Genomic DNA, 20,111 nt, shown 5'->3' with positions numbered 1-20,111 from the left:
AATCAGAAAAATCAAGCATAAAATAAAAATCCATCAATCTTCACCACAAGCCATGAAATCATCCAAAAAATCACTTATTCAACTACCACAAGGCACCAATTTAGCATTATCATGAACAAGAAAGAATTTCTTGGCTACTCACCTTACCAACCCAAGAAAGGAAGCAACTTAGCACCTTAATCTTCCAAACCACTTGATAACCAACCTTGCAACCACTAGACTAGGGGTTTTTATGGAGAGAATCCAAGTTTAATCGGTTTGATTTGAGGATTAAGCAAGATTGGAAGCCAAAGAGTTGAGAGTTTTCTTTTCTTTTCTTGTGGAGAGAGTCGGCCAAGAGAGGGAGAGAAATGATAAATTTTTGGTGAATTTTGGGATTATTTGGTAAAGTTGGCCCATTAGTCAAAGTCCAAGATGAAATAGGGCGGTGACACTTGTCACCTTAATTAATGCATGGCTATCCTTTTGTCCCTCTCACACCAATTCATCTAGTAACCTCTAGTTATCTCTTAACACCTACTAAATTAATCCCGGTATACAAAACTTAACCTAACTGGCCGAATTTTACCGAACTTTCCGCACTAGCAGGTCCCACGCCCGGTATACACTTCTAAAATCTCATGAACTAACTTATACTAGAAAAATGATTTAAACCCCTATTTACTCATAAAACGAGTTAGAAAATTTCCTAATAAAGAAATTACAGAAAAACGTGCGATTAAATAAAATAAAACCCTAGAAAAGACGAAAATTTACGGGTTCTCACAGCTGCGGATTTGCAAGTGATAAATTCAAACAATCTAAGCAGCACTATCATTCCAGTTTCAAGGAAATACTAGCAATCAAGATGGGTATAAAGAAATTCTCTTTCTTTCTTATATCTCATCATTTTCAAATTGTAATGGATATGGGAAATTTTCCAAAAATGCTGCACTTCAAAAACAAAACCATTCCTCATCCACAATTGTTAAGATGGTCAGCCTGGTTTTCACAATATTCTTTTGATGTTAAACACATCAAAGGGAAAAATAATATTGTTGCTGATTTCTTTTCAAGGAAAACTGTCCCGTCTCAACCCACTGAACCTTCATCCTTAATGATATCTTATGATCATACATATCCACCTAAGATTTTCGAAATCCTTATCCCTGGCAAAAGAAGATATTGAAAGACTCAGGAACAAATATGAGCTTGAGGTTTTTGAAATTCATGGGGGATCAATTCTCAATCCCTTTGGAACAAATCCTAAATATCCTTTTGCTCATGTTTTTATTGCCCAACCAAATAATTTTCCAGAACCATTACTCAGATATTTTTGGTGTCTTTGCCATGAATATCACATTCTGACGGAATTTCAATCTCCATTCTTTAACCAGATTCTAGACTCAAATCTAGAATTATTTCTGCAATGGTTCAAACCTATCCAATGGTGGTATGACTTGTTTGCAATAAAACAAGATAATATCATCTTTTATTTCCGTAGAACTGCACACTTCTTTGAAAATAAATAGATTCATGCTTTACCCAGTGCAGTTATTTTTCGGGAATTTTCTCATACTATTTTAGATTTAGATGATGAATATGAGGAAGCCCAAAGGTACATCTTTGCACAAAACAGATGTATTCTAGCAGAAATCTGTCCTGGCCATTATGGATCATGGAATTACAGTACATCTCATCCCCATTGGACTGCAATTCAAAAGGTTAAGAAAGTCTTTACTGATATGATGAATGACAGTGTGATGCAAGATTCTCAACCAATTGATTCACCATCATCCTCACAGCCATCCAGTTCACAAACCACTTTACCAAAGTTTGTGACAAGATCATATCAAAGGACAATGATCAATAAAGCCAAAAATAGGAGAAGACATCTTGATGACATTGAATAAATAAACATAACAGATCCAGACAGCGCCCTATCTGATACTCGGGATGAAGATATGTATTAAAGCAAGTCTTGAAGTTTTGTCTTGTTGTGGGTCATCATGTTTGCCATTGGTTTGTTTTGTAATAAGAAAGTCAAAAAGTTAAAAGATAATGTCTTTTACTTTAGACTTTAGACTTTTACTTTATTGAAAGGTTACTTACAGTTTGAACAGTTAAAGCTTGAAGAGTCGTTTGTAATTTCAAGTGTCCAAAAGGTCACTTACATAGCTTGAAGAGTCATTTGTAATTTCAAGTGTCTGAAAGGTCACTTACTACTTGTATAAATAGGTAAGCTCATAAATGAAAAGGATCAGAATTTGATTCCAATCAAAACATCCTTGCCTTAAATTTCATATGGCTTTCTAAGTTCTTAGTTCCAATCCTAGTCCAGCAAAGGAGGCATGGTCCTTGTAACCCTGATGTCCCATAAAAGTCCTTTGAGCATTGTAAGTCCATAAGAGAGATGGCAGTTAGGCTCGGGAAATATCTTGGGAGTCAGGGGAGTTTGATTTGGACTTCTTTTGCGGACTGTGAGGACCCGTATTTTCCCTAATAATTTTCCTAGGGTTTATTTCCTTTAATGGCATGTTTTCTGCATTTTCTGGCTTAGGAAAAATTTCTTGGTGGATTTTATGAGTCAGTATAGTTTGTATATGATTTTTCTAGCATTGGGTAGTTTTTGCAAAATTACGGATAGATTAAGGACGTGGGACCCACTAGTGCGAAAAGTTCGGAAAATTTCGGCCAATAAGGTTAAGTTTCGGATACTGTGTAAAATTTATCGGATGTTAAGAGATAAGTTGAGGAGGTGAAGTGATTGATGTGAGAGGTGACCAAAGGATAGAAATGCATTTAAAGAGGTGCCAAGTGTCACAAGATCATTGGGTGGACTTTATGGAACACTATTCATGTTTTTGACTTTTGACCCATTGGTTAAATATCTCACAAATTAACCAAAAAATTCATTCTTTCTTACCTCCTTGTGGCCGACTCTCTCTATCAAAGAAGAAAGAAAAACTCTTCCAAGTTTAGCTACCATTTAGTGCCAATCATCCAACTCAAGTGCTTCAACTAGTTTCTACTCCATCAAATTCCTCCATTGGGTGCTAGTGAGTGTTTTGGTGAAGTTTGTTTGAGAAGCTAAGGTGTTCTACAACTTCCTCTCTCTTGTTTACTTGGTAAGTGGTGCTTACACTTCCTCTTACACCTAATGATGTTTAATTTGTGCCTAATGGTGGCTATAGAGTTGGAAATTGTGGTTTATTTCTTGGTTTGGGATGAATTGGTGAAGTTTTTATTTTTTTGAGGAATTTTCTGGTTTAATGTGATCATGATGTTGTGGTTATTTATGATGGTTGGTAATGTGGGGTAATGGCTCTAGTAGATGCATATGATTGATAATTACAACCAATTTTGAGTTTGGAAGGAATTTGAGAAAGTTAGGGTTTCATAACCCCCTTTTCTGTCCGGTTTTGGATCATATGGGTATAGGCCGAATTGGCCTTTTCTTAAAACATAAAAGTTGTAGGTATTGATGTTTTTGAGATGCCTGTAAAATTTCAGGGCATTTAGAGTAGTGTAGAGTGAGATATGTCGATTTTACTGTTGGTGTTCTGGGTGATCAGAATGTGCGAACTGCGATTGTAATCGTCTGTTTTGACTGGAATTGGTTTGGATTTTGTTGTTGGTGTCTTCTGATGAAATGTATCTTGATGTCTTAGCTATCTTATGCCTTTGGAATCAATGCATTTGGACCTGTATAGACTGAATCGGACCGATTACAGCATTGTGTGATTTGGGAACCTGTAATTACGGTTCTGGTTTGGTATTCTGCCTTTTTGACCTAGTTGTGCTAGGATTTGGACTGAGTGGCCTTCTACATTGTTGTAGCCCTGTCTTTTAGCTTCGATATGGTGGGTCTTACACCCTCATCCGATAAGCGTATCGTATTTTGTGCCATTACCGTAAAAGGAGGACGAAAACTATTTTTTGTTAAGGTCAAGTTAGTGCATTGCTGAAATTTCTGGTTTGTTATAATGCTTATATATGCATATGAAACCCTATTGGGGTTGTGAATGGCATGGCTTTATGACTCGTTATCGAGTCTCATTGTATTTGTTTACGTGTTTTAGGACGTGATGGTGGTTCACGACATTCTCTTGATGGAAGTGCATGAAACAACACTTAATTGATAAGTGAGTATACTACTCATTAAATGTTACAATGTGGCTTTGGTTATATGTGAATTTGATGCCTTGAAGGCTTATTTGGCTATTGGAAGTGATTGAGGTGAGGGTGTACTTGACCGCCCTCACCCCCTTGTGATTCCATTCATGACTGTTTACCGTTGCACTGAAATACTGCACTTGCTATATGAGATATTGAATTCCATTCATGGAAAACTGATTTGGTGTCGTTTGGATGAATATCCAACGGCCTTACTGTATTACTGAGCTCAACCCCGTAGGTAGTCAATTGAATCGAGCCGGCGAGGGCTTGGTCGTGCAAATTGACATGCCACGGGGACTGTACTGGGGAATCTTGTAGTAATGAGACTCTTGGTTCCGGTATACTCGAGTATTACCAAAAGCTACTGATTGGAGTGCGGGCCCGGTTGGGGTATGTTTGGTGGAAGGAATGGGAGTGAAGTGGGTTCTACGGTTGGTACTCATAAACGTTGACGGAGAGTCAATGAGATTGGATCAAGAATATAAGCGTGGAAATGGGCTCTTGAGAGCCATCCGTATCCTTTTACTGATTTGTTTTATTCCTTAATTGTGTACTTGAAATGAAAGGTTATGCTTAAGTGATCTTTGTTGCTTATGTGGTAGTAACTCACTGAGCTTTAGCTCACTCCGTTCCATTTGTTTTCCTTACAGGAAAATGATCACTTTTGGAAGATCATACTTGTTGGTTGTCAAATTGAGCCATGTATATGTCTATTTTGAATAGCTCTTTGCATGAAACCCTAATGTGTATTGGGTTCATCTTTTGATTGGCAAACCGAACATGTGTATCCATGATGAATGGTTTTTGGCATGCCATTTGGTTGTAAATGTTGAATGTCAATGTATGTATATGTTGGATTGATGTTTGGTTGAACTCCGGATTCTGACGTGTCCGGTACTGTTCATCCGCCGCTTCGATTTTCATTTTTTTTATATTTTGGTTTTTTGTGGCTTGTCCAAGCGCACTTTTACTTTCCCGAAACGTTCTAGATCACGTGTAACTGCTCGTTAGTCCTGGCGAGAGCTGGGCAGGCAGTCCGCTAACCCCTTTGGTTCGCCTTAGGGGAAGGTGGGGCTGTTACAAGTGGTATCAGAGCCACTTCGCGTGGTCTCTGCGTGGAGTGAGACTGGGCCAAGTGGTGTTGTGGTCCTAATTTGATGAATATGTCTAAGTGCTCGTTTGAGCATAAGTTATGAACCGGGCATGTGATAAGTGTACGAATCGTTATCATGGGACTCGAGGAAGCTAGGTATGTATGTCGGGTAGGAATCTTTAATAAGGATGGTTTACTCTTGGGACCGGCCGGCTCGAGTTGTGAATTATCTTAGATGGGATTCTTGCACCCGGATACGAAAGATATGAGGGCCTAGGTTAGAAAGGATTTGGTGAACTAGTAAGGCCATTCCTCGGGGGGATCGTCTATGTTTGTTTCTGACTTGCCTGTACTTGACTCTACTGCTTGTCTATATGTGTGTGGCTTGATCTTGCTTGGCCTGTATATATATGTTTGTGATCATGTTTGGATTGTATAACTATGTGTTATTGTGAAAGTTTTGAGTGTCACTTACATGCCTTGTTACTACTTTGGTTTAGTATTCTTGCCTAGACCAAGTAACTTATGGAAGGTACACGGAGTGGTCGGGGACGTGGGCGCGGAACTAGACAACCCACGCCGGTTAGGGGTATGGAGGAAACCTCGACTGGACCCGATCCTGAACCCCAAGTCGACCCTAATGCGCAAATAGCTGCTGCTATGCAGCAAATGACAAACTTGCTCGCACAAGTAGTGCAGCAACAAGGCCAGAACCCTAACCCTAATCCTGGAAACCCCGGAAACCCTGGCCATCATGTCGAGAGCGAAGATAGAGCTCTCGAACGCTTTCAAAAGTTCACTCCACCAAAGTTTGTTGGGGGACCCGACCCAGACGTTGCCGAAAGATGGCTTGAAAAGATGGTGGATATATTTGCAGCCCTACACTACCCTGACGAACGGCAGGTGACTTTTGCCGTGTTCCAGCTTGAGGGGGCAGCCCGTTCCTGGTGGAACGTAATTCGACAGAAGTGGGAACGAGAACAGACACCTAGGACTTGGGTGAACTTCATCAGAGAGTTCAATGCGAAGTTTTTCCCTCCTCTAGTTCAGGAGAGGAAGGAGGACGAGTTCATTCGACTCCGCCAAGGAGCTCAAACTGTGGCGGAATATGAGAGCCAATTCACCCGCCTATCCAAATTTGCACCCGAACTCATCATGACCGAGCAACGAAGAATACGGCGATTTGTCCAGGGCCTGAACGTAGAGATCCAGAAGGACCTCGCGGCAGCCCAAATTAACGCCTTCAGCGAAGCAGTGGAGAAGGCACAACGAGTAGAGAATGCTAGGCTCCAGGTGAAAAATTTCCAGGCGAAAAAGAGAGGATTTCCTGAAAGTAGTTCGGGGCAGGGGGATGAAAGTACCCCTCCCAAGTTTGGGCGGGGAACGGGAGAAGTAAGGATGCCGGGAGTGTCACAAGAGAGCTCGTCAAGAGGAGGCTCGGCTTCTGCAGTACTCGGACCCTGCGGGTATTGCGGAAAATTAAACCACTCGGAGGACAATTGCTGGAAGAAAGGAGGAAAATGCTTGCTCTGTGGGAGTGCCGAACATCGAATTGCTAACTGTCCAGCTCGCCTGCGCGAGCGGCAAGGGACTCTGCCACCAACTACGACCAACCCTGCCCAGCCGAAGGGGGACAAGGATGGATCGAAAGTGTCCTCTCGGGTGTACTCCTTAGAACAACATCAAGTCTTTGACCCATTAGAGGACGTGGAAGGTAAGAATTTACTGAACCTGGCCAGTGAAGGGGGTACAGATTTGTTAGCTAAGTATAATGCTCAAGGTAATCCCGGAGTAGTCAATGATAAGGAATTTCGAGGACGAAATTCTTTTAAGGGGGAGAGAGTGTGAGGACCCGTATTTTCCCTAATAATTTTCCTAGGGTTTATTTCCTTTAATGGCATGTTTTCTGCATTTTCTGGCTTAGGAAAAATTTCTTGGTGGATTTTATGAGTCAGTATAGTTTGTAGATGATTTTTCTAGCATTGGGTAGTTTTTGCAAAATTACGGATAGATTAAGGACGTGGGACCCACTAGTACGAAAAGTTCGGAAAATTTCGGCCAATAAGGTTAAGTTTCGGATACTGTGTAAAATTTATCGGGTGTTAAGAGATAAGTTGAGGAGGTGAAGTGATTGATGTGAGAGGTGACCAAAGGATAGAAATGCATTTAAAGAGGTGCCAAGTGTCACAAGATCATTGGGTGGACTTTATGGAACACTATTCATGTTTTTGACTTTTGACCCATTGGTTAAATATCTCACAAATTAACCAAAAAATTCATTCTTTCTTACCTCCTTGTGGCCGACTCTCTCTATCAAAGAAGAAAGAAAAACTCTTCCAAGTTTAGCTACCATTTAGTGCCAATCATCCAACTCAAGTGCTTCAACTAGTTTCTACTCCATCAAATTCCTCCATTGGGTGCTAGTGAGTGTTTTGGTGAAGTTTGTTTGAGAAGCTAAGGTGTTCTACAACTTCCTCTCTCTTGTTTACTTGGTAAGTGGTGCTTACACTTCCTCTTACACCTAATGATGTTTAATTTGTGCCTAATGGTGGCTATAGAGTTGGAAATTGTGGTTTATTTCTTGGTTTGGGATGAATTGGTGAAGTTTTTATTTTTTTGAGGAATTTTCTGGTTTAATGTGATCATGATGTTGTGGTTATTTATGATGGTTGGTAATGTGGGGTAATGGCTCTAGTAGATGCATATGATTGATAATTACAACCAATTTTGAGTTTGGAAGGAATTTGAGAAAGTTAGGGTTTCATAACCCCCTTTTCTGTCCGGTTTTGGATCATATGGGTATAGGCCGAATTGGCCTTTTCTTAAAACATAAAAGTTGTAGGTATTGATGTTTTTGAGATGCCTGTAAAATTTCAGGGCATTTAGAGTAGTGTAGAGTGAGATATGTCGATTTTACTGTTGGTGTTCTGGGTGATCAGAATGTGCGAACTGCGATTGTAATCGTCTGTTTTGACTGGAATTGGTTTGGATTTTGTTGTTGGTGTCTTCTGATGAAATGTATCTTGATGTCTTAGCTATCTTATGCCTTTGGAATCAATGCATTTGGACCTGTATAGACTGAATCGGACCGATTACAGCATTGTGTGATTTGGGAACCTGTAATTACGGTTCTGGTTTGGTATTCTGCCTTTTTGACCTAGTTGTGCTAGGATTTGGACTGAGTGGCCTTCTACATTGTTGTAGCCCTGTCTTTTAGCTTCGATATGGTGGGTCTTACACCCTCATCCGATAAGCGTATCGTATTTTGTGCCATTACCGTAAAAGGAGGACGAAAACTATTTTTTGTTAAGGTCAAGTTAGTGCATTGCTGAAATTTCTGGTTTGTTATAATGCTTATATATGCATATGAAACCCTATTGGGGTTGTGAATGGCATGGCTTTATGACTCGTTATCGAGTCTCATTGTATTTGTTTACGTGTTTTAGGACGTGATGGTGGTTCACGACATTCTCTTGATGGAAGTGCATGAAACAACACTTAATTGATAAGTGAGTATACTACTCATTAAATGTTACAATGTGGCTTTGGTTATATGTGAATTTGATGCCTTGAAGGCTTATTTGGCTATTGGAAGTGATTGAGGTGAGGGTGTACTTGACCGCCCTCACCCCCTTGTGATTCCATTCATGACTGTTTACCGTTGCACTGAAATACTGCACTTGCTATATGAGATATTGAATTCCATTCATGGAAAACTGATTTGGTGTCGTTTGGATGAATATCCAACGGCCTTACTGTATTACTGAGCTCAACCCCGTAGGTAGTCAATTGAATCGAGCCGGCGAGGGCTTGGTCGTGCAAATTGACATGCCACGGGGACTGTACTGGGGAATCTTGTAGTAATGAGACTCTTGGTTCCGGTATACTCGAGTATTACCAAAAGCTACTGATTGGAGTGCGGGCCCGGTTGGGGTATGTTTGGTGGAAGGAATGGGAGTGAAGTGGGTTCTACGGTTGGTACTCATAAACGTTGACGGAGAGTCAATGAGATTGGATCAAGAATATAAGCGTGGAAATGGGCTCTTGAGAGCCATCCGTATCCTTTTACTGATTTGTTTTATTCCTTAATTGTGTACTTGAAATGAAAGGTTATGCTTAAGTGATCTTTGTTGCTTATGTGGTAGTAACTCACTGAGCTTTAGCTCACTCCGTTCCATTTGTTTTCCTTACAGGAAAATGATCACTTTTGGAAGATCATACTTGTTGGTTGTCAAATTGAGCCATGTATATGTCTATTTTGAATAGCTCTTTGCATGAAACCCTAATGTGTATTGGGTTCATCTTTTGATTGGCAAACCGAACATGTGTATCCATGATGAATGGTTTTTGGCATGCCATTTGGTTGTAAATGTTGAATGTCAATGTATGTATATGTTGGATTGATGTTTGGTTGAACTCCGGATTCTGACGTGTCCGGTACTGTTCATCCGCGGCTTCGATTTTAATTTTTTTTATTTTGTGAGTTTTGCTGTTTGGTTGAACTCCGGATTCTGACGTGTCCGGTACTGTTCATCCGCGGCTTCGATTTTCATTTTTTTTATATTTTGGTTTTTTGTGGCTTGTCCGAGCGCACTTTTACTTTCCCGAAACGTTCTAGATCGCGTGTAACTGCTCGTTAGTCCTGGCGAGAGCTGGGCAGGCAGTCCGCTAACCCCTTTGGTTCGCCTTAGGGGAAGGTGGGGCTGTTACATGGACCTTTAGGCGTTATTAACAAATAGGAATGACACCCTACAACTGCAAATTCGTGGCTAGACAGATTACACAACTTGACCAAAGAATACAGCATAATTTTTTTTTTGGAACCCTAGAAGTGACTCTACCCGACTTGCACTTGGTTGATTTTTGGTAAGTTCCTACAAAGTTTCCTTGGAGTCATTTTTGGCAAGAATGGTTGCTGGTTTGGGGAGTTTTCCCCGGATACAATCAAGTTTTGGAAAGGTTCAGATTTGGTAGTATTTGATGGGGACCAGGATTTGTTTTACAAACCCAAGCCAACTTGGACTCCCAAATCAAGTTACCTTCCTTAATCCAAATATGTTTTCTTCCTTTTCTTGCATTTTCCTTTTTTTAACGTTCTTTTTTTTTTCAATTCAGATCAAAACTCAAAGATCAAGAAATGGTTGGGACTTGTGCACAAGGCAGCCACTAGTTATCAAGAATTCATGAACAAGAACTAGGGTATGTCAAGAATTCAAGAAAACCCAAGTTATCAACCCAACACTCCAAGATATATCAAGAATTCCAAGAAACAAGGTAAATATATCAAAAACTTCTAAGAAATAATGTAAACAGCCTCAGTCTCTTTTAGCGCAAGTGTGACAGCCCCACCTCACCCTAAGGCGAACCAAAGGGTTCGGCGGGCTGCCTGCCCAACTCTCGCCAGGACTACGGAGTCGATTCACACAAACCCTATATAGTACGCGTGAGCATTTAACGAAAACGGGAGACCACCAAGGGTTAAACAGAGCTTACCAAACCGTACGGAAGTACAGGACGTCGATTAAACACTTATACATATATTTACATCGGAGTCTTGAACCAATGAACTAAATACAAGCCAGAGTATTCACGCTACACAAAATACAATTAGTGTTTCAGTTACAGAGGGGCATAAACAAAAGAAGTCCTACAACTAGCTCAACTCTTTTCTTCCAAAAATCTTGGTTTCAAAACATGGAACCCTGTAAGGAAAACAAAGGAAACAAAAGGGGTGAGCTTGCGCTCAATGAGGTACCAGACATATAGCAGTAAAATCATGGCATTTCACGTTTAACAAATCAGGTACACATGCCAGATGTAAAGTAAAGTAGTTAGACACAATGATTCAAATAGGAAGGATACAGGTGGCTCTCAGGAGCCAGATTTCCATTTGCAGTACTTGATCCGAACCCGTTGACTCTCCGTCAACGTACATAGAACCAACATATCCGTAGACCCCACTTTACACCAATTTTCGTCCACCAAACATACCCCTACCGGGCCCGAACGCCGAACAGAACAGAAGTGGTAATACTCGAGTATACCGAAATTAAGGGTCTCAATACCCAAAGATTCCTGAAACAGACTATCGTGGTTCGTTATCTAATCGACCAGGCCCTTGTCGGCCTGACTTGAGTAACTAGCCACAGGTGTTGAGCTCAGAGGTCACAGAAAGGTCGTTGGATACCAGTCTCCAAACGACGTTCGAACAGACTCAGATACAGATAACAGATTCAGATACAGATAACAGATTACATATAGTCAAGAGGCATACAGACAGACAAGAGAACGAGTGTGATAAAGTACACCCTCGTCTCAAACAGATTAAACAGATAGTACAATCATTCAGATCACAGATTGCAAGTGCAGAAATCAAGTTAAGCAACAAGTGAGGGGAGTGGTACACTCACCGGTTCAAGTACAGATACTTCAAAAGTTTTCACTTCAGATTGGCTTTAATCGCCAAGAAACCCTAAAATCATCAAAGTAAACCAATTGAAGGTTTCACATCCAAAATCGAGTAAACGGAATATACAAGTGAGGCTCGACTACATGTCGTACGTCTTTCTATGTTAAGTACAAGTGAGGCTCAAAATGTGACTTTTGAGCAAAAAGGATAACAGTTGGTCCTAGGGTTACAAACAACTCCTAAAACCCATCATTTTTACCAAGATCAACTCAACTTGAAAGAATCACGTAGCGCTAAAATTTTGGGCAGCATGCCCTCTGTATTTACCTATTTTCCCAGCCACTTATGGCTTCATTATTTTCCTCAATCAACCCCAAAGTCATACTCAATATAAATTCATCACAACAGCCGTTCAATAGGCTCAAAGTCATTCAAGTACAAAATTTAGCTAGGAAAATGACCGGAAATGAAAGTTAAGCCCTAAAACCCAAAAATAGTTTTGACGTCATTTAGCGTATTGGACACAACTGGCCCTACGAGTATCGGATGAATGTATACTATACACCGTTACGAAGATAACAGAAAGATATACAATATTGAAGAAGGCCACTCAGTCCAATTTGTAGTGAAACTAAGTCAAAATTGCAATGTACCAAACCAGAACCGCATAAACAGGTTAGCAAACCGCATTCTGGTTAAACAACCATAATTCAGGCTACCAAAGTCCAATTCAAGTGATTCCAAAGCCATACGAAAGCTAAGATACCAGGATATATTTATTAAGAAGACATCAACAACCAAATCAGTAGTATTCCCAATCAAATTAACCAATTACCAAAGCTGATTACCAAGTTCGGACAGAAACAGGGCAGCAGGGGTATTTCAATCTTTTCACAGGCTACGTTGGTCTGATTGGTCTGAAATTTTGTAGACATCTATAAAATATTATTCCCTACAACTTTCATGTTTTAATCCAAGGCTAATTCGGCCTCTAACTATGAGGAACAGTACCAGGCAGAATGGGTTGGATTGAAACCCTAATTTCCAGAATTTCCTTTCAATGCGGAAATTTTCCGCAATTAGCCACAACTTACACCCTCTAGCTTCATTTAAGATCATTTCCAACCATCATACCATGCTACACCATAATAATCATATGAAAACAGAAAAATCATGATTAAATAGAAAAATTCAACAATTGCAACCAAAATCATGAACTAGCCCACAATTTCACCTCTTAAACTACCACAAGCCATCAATTAAACATCATTAGGTAGAAAAGAGAGGTTTCTTAGTTACTCACCTTAACAACCCAAGAAAAGAGACCACTTAGCACTTTAGCCTTCCAAACCACTTCACTAATCACCTTACAAGCACTAAACTAAGAGGTTTTATGGAAGAAATTCAAGATTAAACGGTTAGTTTGTGAGATTGGGCAAGATTGGAGCAAGAGACTTGGGAGCTTTTCTTTCTTTTTCTCAAGCAAGAGGTTCGGCCATGAAGCTTGAAAATGAAGAGTGATTTTAGTCAATTTTGATTTATTTGGTAAAGTCATGAATAGTGGTCAACAAGTAAGAATTAATCTTCAAGTGACACTTGTCACTTTCATTAAATGCTAAGCTATCCTTTTGTTTCCTCAACACTCATCCAAATGATATCCTCTAATTATCTCTTAACACCTGCTAAAATAAACCCGGTATCCAACACTTAACCTAATTGGCCGAATTTTGACGAACTTTCCGCACTAGCTGGTCCCACGTCCGGTATACATTCTTAATTTCTCAAAAACTAACCGATACTAGAACAATCATTTTAAAACTATATTTACTCTTAAAATTTATTTTTTTAGAATTTTCGAATAAAGAAAATTTGGAAAAACGTGCAATTAAAAGAAATTAAAACCTAGAAATTAAGAAAATTACGGGTCCTCACACTCTCTCCCCCTTAAAGAAATTTCGTCCTCGAAATTTTCTTGTCAACGGAATCTATCAAAATCTAAGGTACCCAACGGACCATACCTTCTACGTTCTCAGACGAGTCAGGACCCTGATGGTGTTCTAAAAAGTACACCTGAGCCGGTACCTTGGATCCAGTCCCTTCCTTTTCCGACTGTCCAGGGTTAGTCTTAATGGGTTGCGGGGTCCCTTTTCCTTTTCGCAATCGAACTGGACAGTCAGCAATCCGATGATCGGCACTTCCGCAGCGCAGACATTTTCCCTCTTTCTTCCAACAATTTGCCTCCGTATGATTTGGCCCTCTGCAACATCCACAGGGACTAGGAGTAGCAGAGACTGGTCCCCCCTGAGAGATATCACGCGACACCCCTGGTTGTCGCACTCCCCCATTTCCCTTTCCAATCTTAGGGGGCGTACTTGTACCTTCTTGCTCAGAGCTACTCACAGGAAAGCCCATTTTCTTGGCCTGGAAGTTTTTCACCTGCAGCCTAGCATTCTCTACTCGTTGTGCCTTCTCTACGGCCTCGCTAAAAGCATTAATCTGGGCCACCGCGAGGTCCTTCTGAATTTCTACGTTCAAGCCCTGGATAAAACGCCTTATTCGCCGCTGCTCGGTCATGATCAGCTTAGGAGCAAATTTGGACAGGCGGGGTGAACTGACTCTCGTATTCTGCTACAGACTGGGCCCCTTGGCGAAGTCGGATAAACTCATCTTCCTTCCGTTCCTGGACTAGAGGAGGGAAGAATTTAGCGTTGAACTCTCGCATGAAATTCACCCAGGTCCGGGACGTCTGCTCCCGTTCCCACTTCTGTCGAATGACGTTCCACCAGGAACGGTCCGCCCCTTCTAGCTGGAAGACGGCAAAGGTTACCTGCCTCTCCTCGGTATAGTGCAAGGCAGGAAAAATATCTATCATCTTCTCCAACCACTTCTCAGCCACGTCAGGATCAGGGCCTCCAAGAAATTTGGGTGGGGAGAACTTCTGAAATCTCTCAAGGGCTCTATCCTCGCCCTCTATGTGATTACCAGGGTTCCCAGGGTTGGGGTTAGGGTTTTGACCCTGTTGGTGCACCACTTACGCTAGCAAATCAGTCATTTGTTGCATGGCAGCAGCTATTTGGACGTTGGGGTCAACCCTAGGTTCAGGGTTTGGTCCATATGAGGTTTCTCGAGTGCCCCTCTCAGATGTAGGTTGCCTAATTCCACGCCCACGGTCCCGTCCACTACGAGTGCCTTCCATTGGTCTAATCAGTCTTGGGTCGAAGCGGGAATATAATATTAAACATAGGTAGGCAAAAGCAAGTAGCAAGAGGTACGCACAGATCAAAAGCATATATACATACACAACTGTACTGAACCAGTCACACAGTAGCAGTCAATTAGATACAAATATGAGAAATCCATGGAAGTAGCGGAGTCATCTAAAAGCACTATAGACAAACTAGGTCACAAGTACAAAATGACTAACGAAAAGCTATTTCCTTTCTAGGGCTCCAACCCTAATCTACGAGAATGCCCCAATTCATATCTTAATCCAGGTTAATCATGCTTACTAACACTCGAACAAACCACACAAAATTCCATAGAATCACATTTCTAGTTCGCCCAAGTCCTTTCTAACCTAGGCTCTCATCTCTTCCGTATCCGGGTGCAAGAATCCCATCTAAGATAATTCACAACTCGAGCCGGCCGGTCCCAAGAGTAAATCATCTATATTAAAGATTCCTACCCGACAAACATACCTAACTTCCTCAAGTCCCATGATAAAGATCTTTACACTAATGACATGCACGGTTCATAGCTTATGCTCAAACGAGCACTTAGACATATTCACGAAATCAGGACCATAACACCACTGGCCCAAGCTCACTCCGCCCGGAGACCACGCGAAGCAGCTCTGATACCACCTGTGATAGCCCAATCTCACCCTAAGGCGAACCAAAGGGTTCGGCGGGCTGCCTGCCCAGCTCTCGCCAGGACTACGGAGTCGATTCACACAAACCCAATATAGTATGCGTGAGAACTCAACGAAAACGAACAATTGGAGACCACCAAGGGTTAAACAGAGCTTACCAAACCATACGGAAGTACGGGACGTCGATTAAACACTTATACATATATTTACATCGGAGTCTTGAACCAATGAACTAAATACAAGCCAGAGTATTCACGCTACACAAAATACAATTAGGGTTTCAGTTATAGAGGGGCATAAACAAAAGAAGTCCTACAACGAGCTCAACTCTTTTCTTCCAAAATTCTTGGTTTCAAAACATAGAACCCTGTAAGGAAAACAAAGGTAACAAAAGGGGTGAGCTTGCGCTCAATGAGGTACCAGACATATAGCAATAAAATCATGGCATTTCACGTTTAACAAATCAGGTACACATGCCAGATGTAAAGTAAAGTAGTTAGACACAATGATTCAAATAGGAAGGATACAGGTGGCTCTCAGGAGCCAGATTTCCATTTGCAGTACTTGATCCGAACCCGTTGACTCTTCGTCAACGTACATAGAACCAACATATCCGTAGACCCCACTTTACACCAATTTTCGTCCACCACACATACCCTTACCGGGCCCGAACGCCGAACAGAACAGAAGTGGTAATACTCGAGTATACCGGACTTAAGGGTCTCAATACCCAAAGATTCCTGAAACAGACTACCGTGGTTCGTTATCTAATCGACCAGGCCCTTACCGGCCCGACTTGAGTAACTAGCCACAGGTGTTGAGCTCAGAGGTCACAGAAAGGTCATTGGATACCAGTCTCCAAACGACGTCTGAACAGACTCAGATACAGATAACAGATTACATATAGTCAAGAGGCATACAGACAGACAAGAGAACGAATGTGATAAAGTACACCCTCGTCTCAAACAGATTAAACAGATAGAATAATCATTCAGATCACAGATTGCAAGTGCAGAAATAAAGTTAAGCAACAAGTGAGGGGAGTGGTACACTCACCGGTTCAAGTACAGATACTTCAAAAGTTTTCACTTCAGATTGGCTTTAATCGCAAAGAAACCCTAAAATCATCAAAGTAAACCAATTGAAGGTTTCACATCCAAAATCGAGTAAACGAAATATACAAGTGAGGCTCGACTACATGTCGTACGTCTTTCTACGTTAAGTACAAGTGAGGCTCAAAATGTGACTTTTGAGCAAAAAGGATAACAGTTGGTCCTAGGGTTACAAACAACTCCTAAAATCCATCATTTTTACCAAGATCAACTCAACTTGAAAAAATCACGTAGCGCTAAAATTTTGGGCAGCATGCCCTCTGTATTTACCTATTTTCCCAGCCACTTATGGCTTCATTATTTTCCTCAATCAACCCCAAAGTCATACGCAATATAAATTCATCACAACAGCCATTCAATAGGCTCAAAGTCATTCAAGTACAAAATTTAGCTAGGAAAATGACCAGAAATGAAAGTTAAGCCCTAAAACCCAAAAACAGTTTTGACGTCATTTAGCGTATTAGACACAACTAGCCCTACGAGTATCGGATGAATGTATACTATACACCGTTTTGAAGATAACAGAAAGAGGTACAATATTGAAGAAGGCCACTCAGCCCAATTTGCAGTACAACTAAGTCAAAATTGCAATTTACCAAACCAGAACCGCATAAACAGGTTAGCAAACCGCATTCTGGTTAAACAACCATAATTCAGGCTACCAAAGTCCAATTCAAGTGATTCCAAAGCCATCCGAAAGCTAAGATACCAGGCTATATTTATTAAGAAGAAATTGACAACCAAATCAGTAGTATTCCCAATCAAATTAACCAATTACCAAAGCTGATTACCAAGTTCGGACAGAAACAGGGCAGCAGGGGTATTTCAGTTTTTTCACAGGCTACATTGTTCCGATTGGTCTGAAATTTTACAGGATCTATAAAATATCATTCCCTACAACTTTCATGTTTTAACCCAAGGCTAATTCGGCCTCTAACTATGAGGAACAGTACCGGTCAGAATGGGTTGGATTGAAACCCTAATTTACAGAATTTCCTTTCAATGCGGAAATTTTCTGCAATTAGCCACAACTTACACCCTCTAGCTTCATTTAAGATCATTTCCAACCATCATACCAAGCTACACCATAATAATCATATGAAAACAGAAAAATCATGATTAAATAGAAAAATTCAACAATTGCAACCAAAATCATGAACTAGCCCACAATTTCACCTCTTAAACTACCACAAGCCATCAATTAAACATCATTAGGTAGAAAAGAGAGGTTTCTTAGTTACTCACCTTAACAACCCAAGAAAAGAGACCACTTAGCACTTTAGCCTTCCAAACCACTTCACTAATCACCTTACAAGCACTAAACTAAGAGGTTTTATGGAAGAAATTCAAGATTAAACGGTTAGTTTGTGAGATTGGGCAAGATTGGAGCAAGAGACTTGGGAGCTTTTCTTTCTTTTTCTCAAGCAAGAGGTTCGGCCATGAAGCTTGAAAATGAAGAGTGATTTTAGTCAATTTTGATTTATTTGGTAAAGTCATGAATAGTGGTCAACAAGTAAGAATTAATCTTCAAGTGACACTTGTCACTTTCATTAAATGCTAAGCTATCCTTTTGTTTCCTCAACACTCATCCAAATGATATCCTCTAATTATCTCTTAGCACCTGCTAAAATAAACCCGGTATCCAACACTTAACCTAATTGGCCGAATTTTGACGAACTTTCCGCACTAGCTGGTCCCACGTCCGGTATACATTCTTAATTTCTCAAAAACTAACCGATACTAGAACAATCATTTTAAAACTATATTTACTCTTAAAATTTATTTTTTTAGAATTTTCGAATAAAGAAAATTTGGAAAAACGTGCAATTAAAAGAAATTAAAACCTAGAAATTAAGAAAATTACGGGTCCTCACACTCTCTCCCCCTTAAAGAAATTTCGTCCTCGAAATTTTCTTGTCAACGGAATCTATCAAAATCTAAGGTACCCAACGGACCATACCTTCTACGTTCTCAGACGAGTCAGGACCCTGATGGTGTTCTAAAAAGTACACCTGAGCCGGTACCTTGGATCCAGTCCCTTCCTTTTCCGACTGTCCAGGGTTAGTCTTAATGGGTTGCGGGGTCCCTTTTCCTTTTCGCAATCGAACTGGACAGTCAGCAATCCGATGATCGGCACTTCCGCAGCGCAGACATTTTCCCTCTTTCTTCCAACAATTTGCCTCCGTATGATTTGGCCCTCTGCAACATCCACAGGGACTAGGAGTAGCAGAGACTGGTCCCCCCTGAGAGATATCACGCGACACCCCTGGTTGTCGCACTCCCCCATTTCCCTTTCCAATCTTAGGGGGCGTACTTGTACCTTCTTGCTCAGAGCTACTCACAGGAAAGCCCATTTTCTTGGCCTGGAAGTTTTTCACCTGCAGCCTAGCATTCTCTACTCGTTGTGCCTTCTCTACGGCCTCGCTAAAAGCATTAATCTGGGCCACCGCGAGGTCCTTCTGAATTTCTACGTTCAAGCCCTGGATAAAACGCCTTATTCGCCGCTGCTCGGTCATGATCAGCTTAGGAGCAAATTTGGACAGGCGGGGTGAACTGACTCTCGTATTCTGCTACAGACTGGGCCCCTTGGCGAAGTCGGATAAACTCATCTTCCTTCCGTTCCTGGACTAGAGGAGGGAAGAATTTAGCGTTGAACTCTCGCATGAAATTCACCCAGGTCCGGGACGTCTGCTCCCGTTCCCACTTCTGTCGAATGACGTTCCACCAGGAACGGTCCGCCCCTTCTAGCTGGAAGACGGCAAAGGTTACCTGCCTCTCCTCGGTATAGTGCAAGGCAGGAAAAATATCTATCATCTTCTCCAACCACTTCTCAGCCACGTCAGGATCAGGGCCTCCAAGAAATTTGGGTGGGGAGAACTTCTGAAATCTCTCAAGGGCTCTATCCTCGCCCTCTATGTGATTACCAGGGTTCCCAGGGTTGGGGTTAGGGTTTTGACCCTGTTGGTGCACCACTTACGCTAGCAAATCAGTCATTTGTTGCATGGCAGCAGCTATTTGGACGTTGGGGTCAACCCTAGGTTCAGGGTTTGGTCCATATGAGGTTTCTCGAGTGCCCCTCTCAGATGTAGGTTGCCTAATTCCACGCCCACGGTCCCGTCCACTACGAGTGCCTTCCATTGGTCTAATCAGTCTTGGGTCGAAGCGGGAATATAATATTAAACATAGGTAGGCAAAAGCAAGTAGCAAGAGGTACGCACAGATCAAAAGCATATATACATACACAACTGTACTGAACCAGTCACACAGTAGCAGTCAATTAGATACAAATATGAGAAATCCATGGAAGTAGCGGAGTCATCTAAAAGCACTATAGACAAACTAGGTCACAAGTACAAAATGACTAACGAAAAGCTATTTCCTTTCTAGGGCTCCAACCCTAATCTACGAGAATGCCCCAATTCATATCTTAATCCAGGTTAATCATGCTTACTAACACTCGAACAAACC

The sequence above is a fragment of the Coffea eugenioides genome, chromosome 1 (genome assembly GCF_003713205.1).
Source record: "Coffea eugenioides isolate CCC68of chromosome 1, Ceug_1.0, whole genome shotgun sequence".
Classification (NCBI taxonomy): Eukaryota; Viridiplantae; Streptophyta; class Magnoliopsida; order Gentianales; family Rubiaceae; genus Coffea; species Coffea eugenioides.
Note: the sequence above shows the minus strand (reverse complement) of the source record.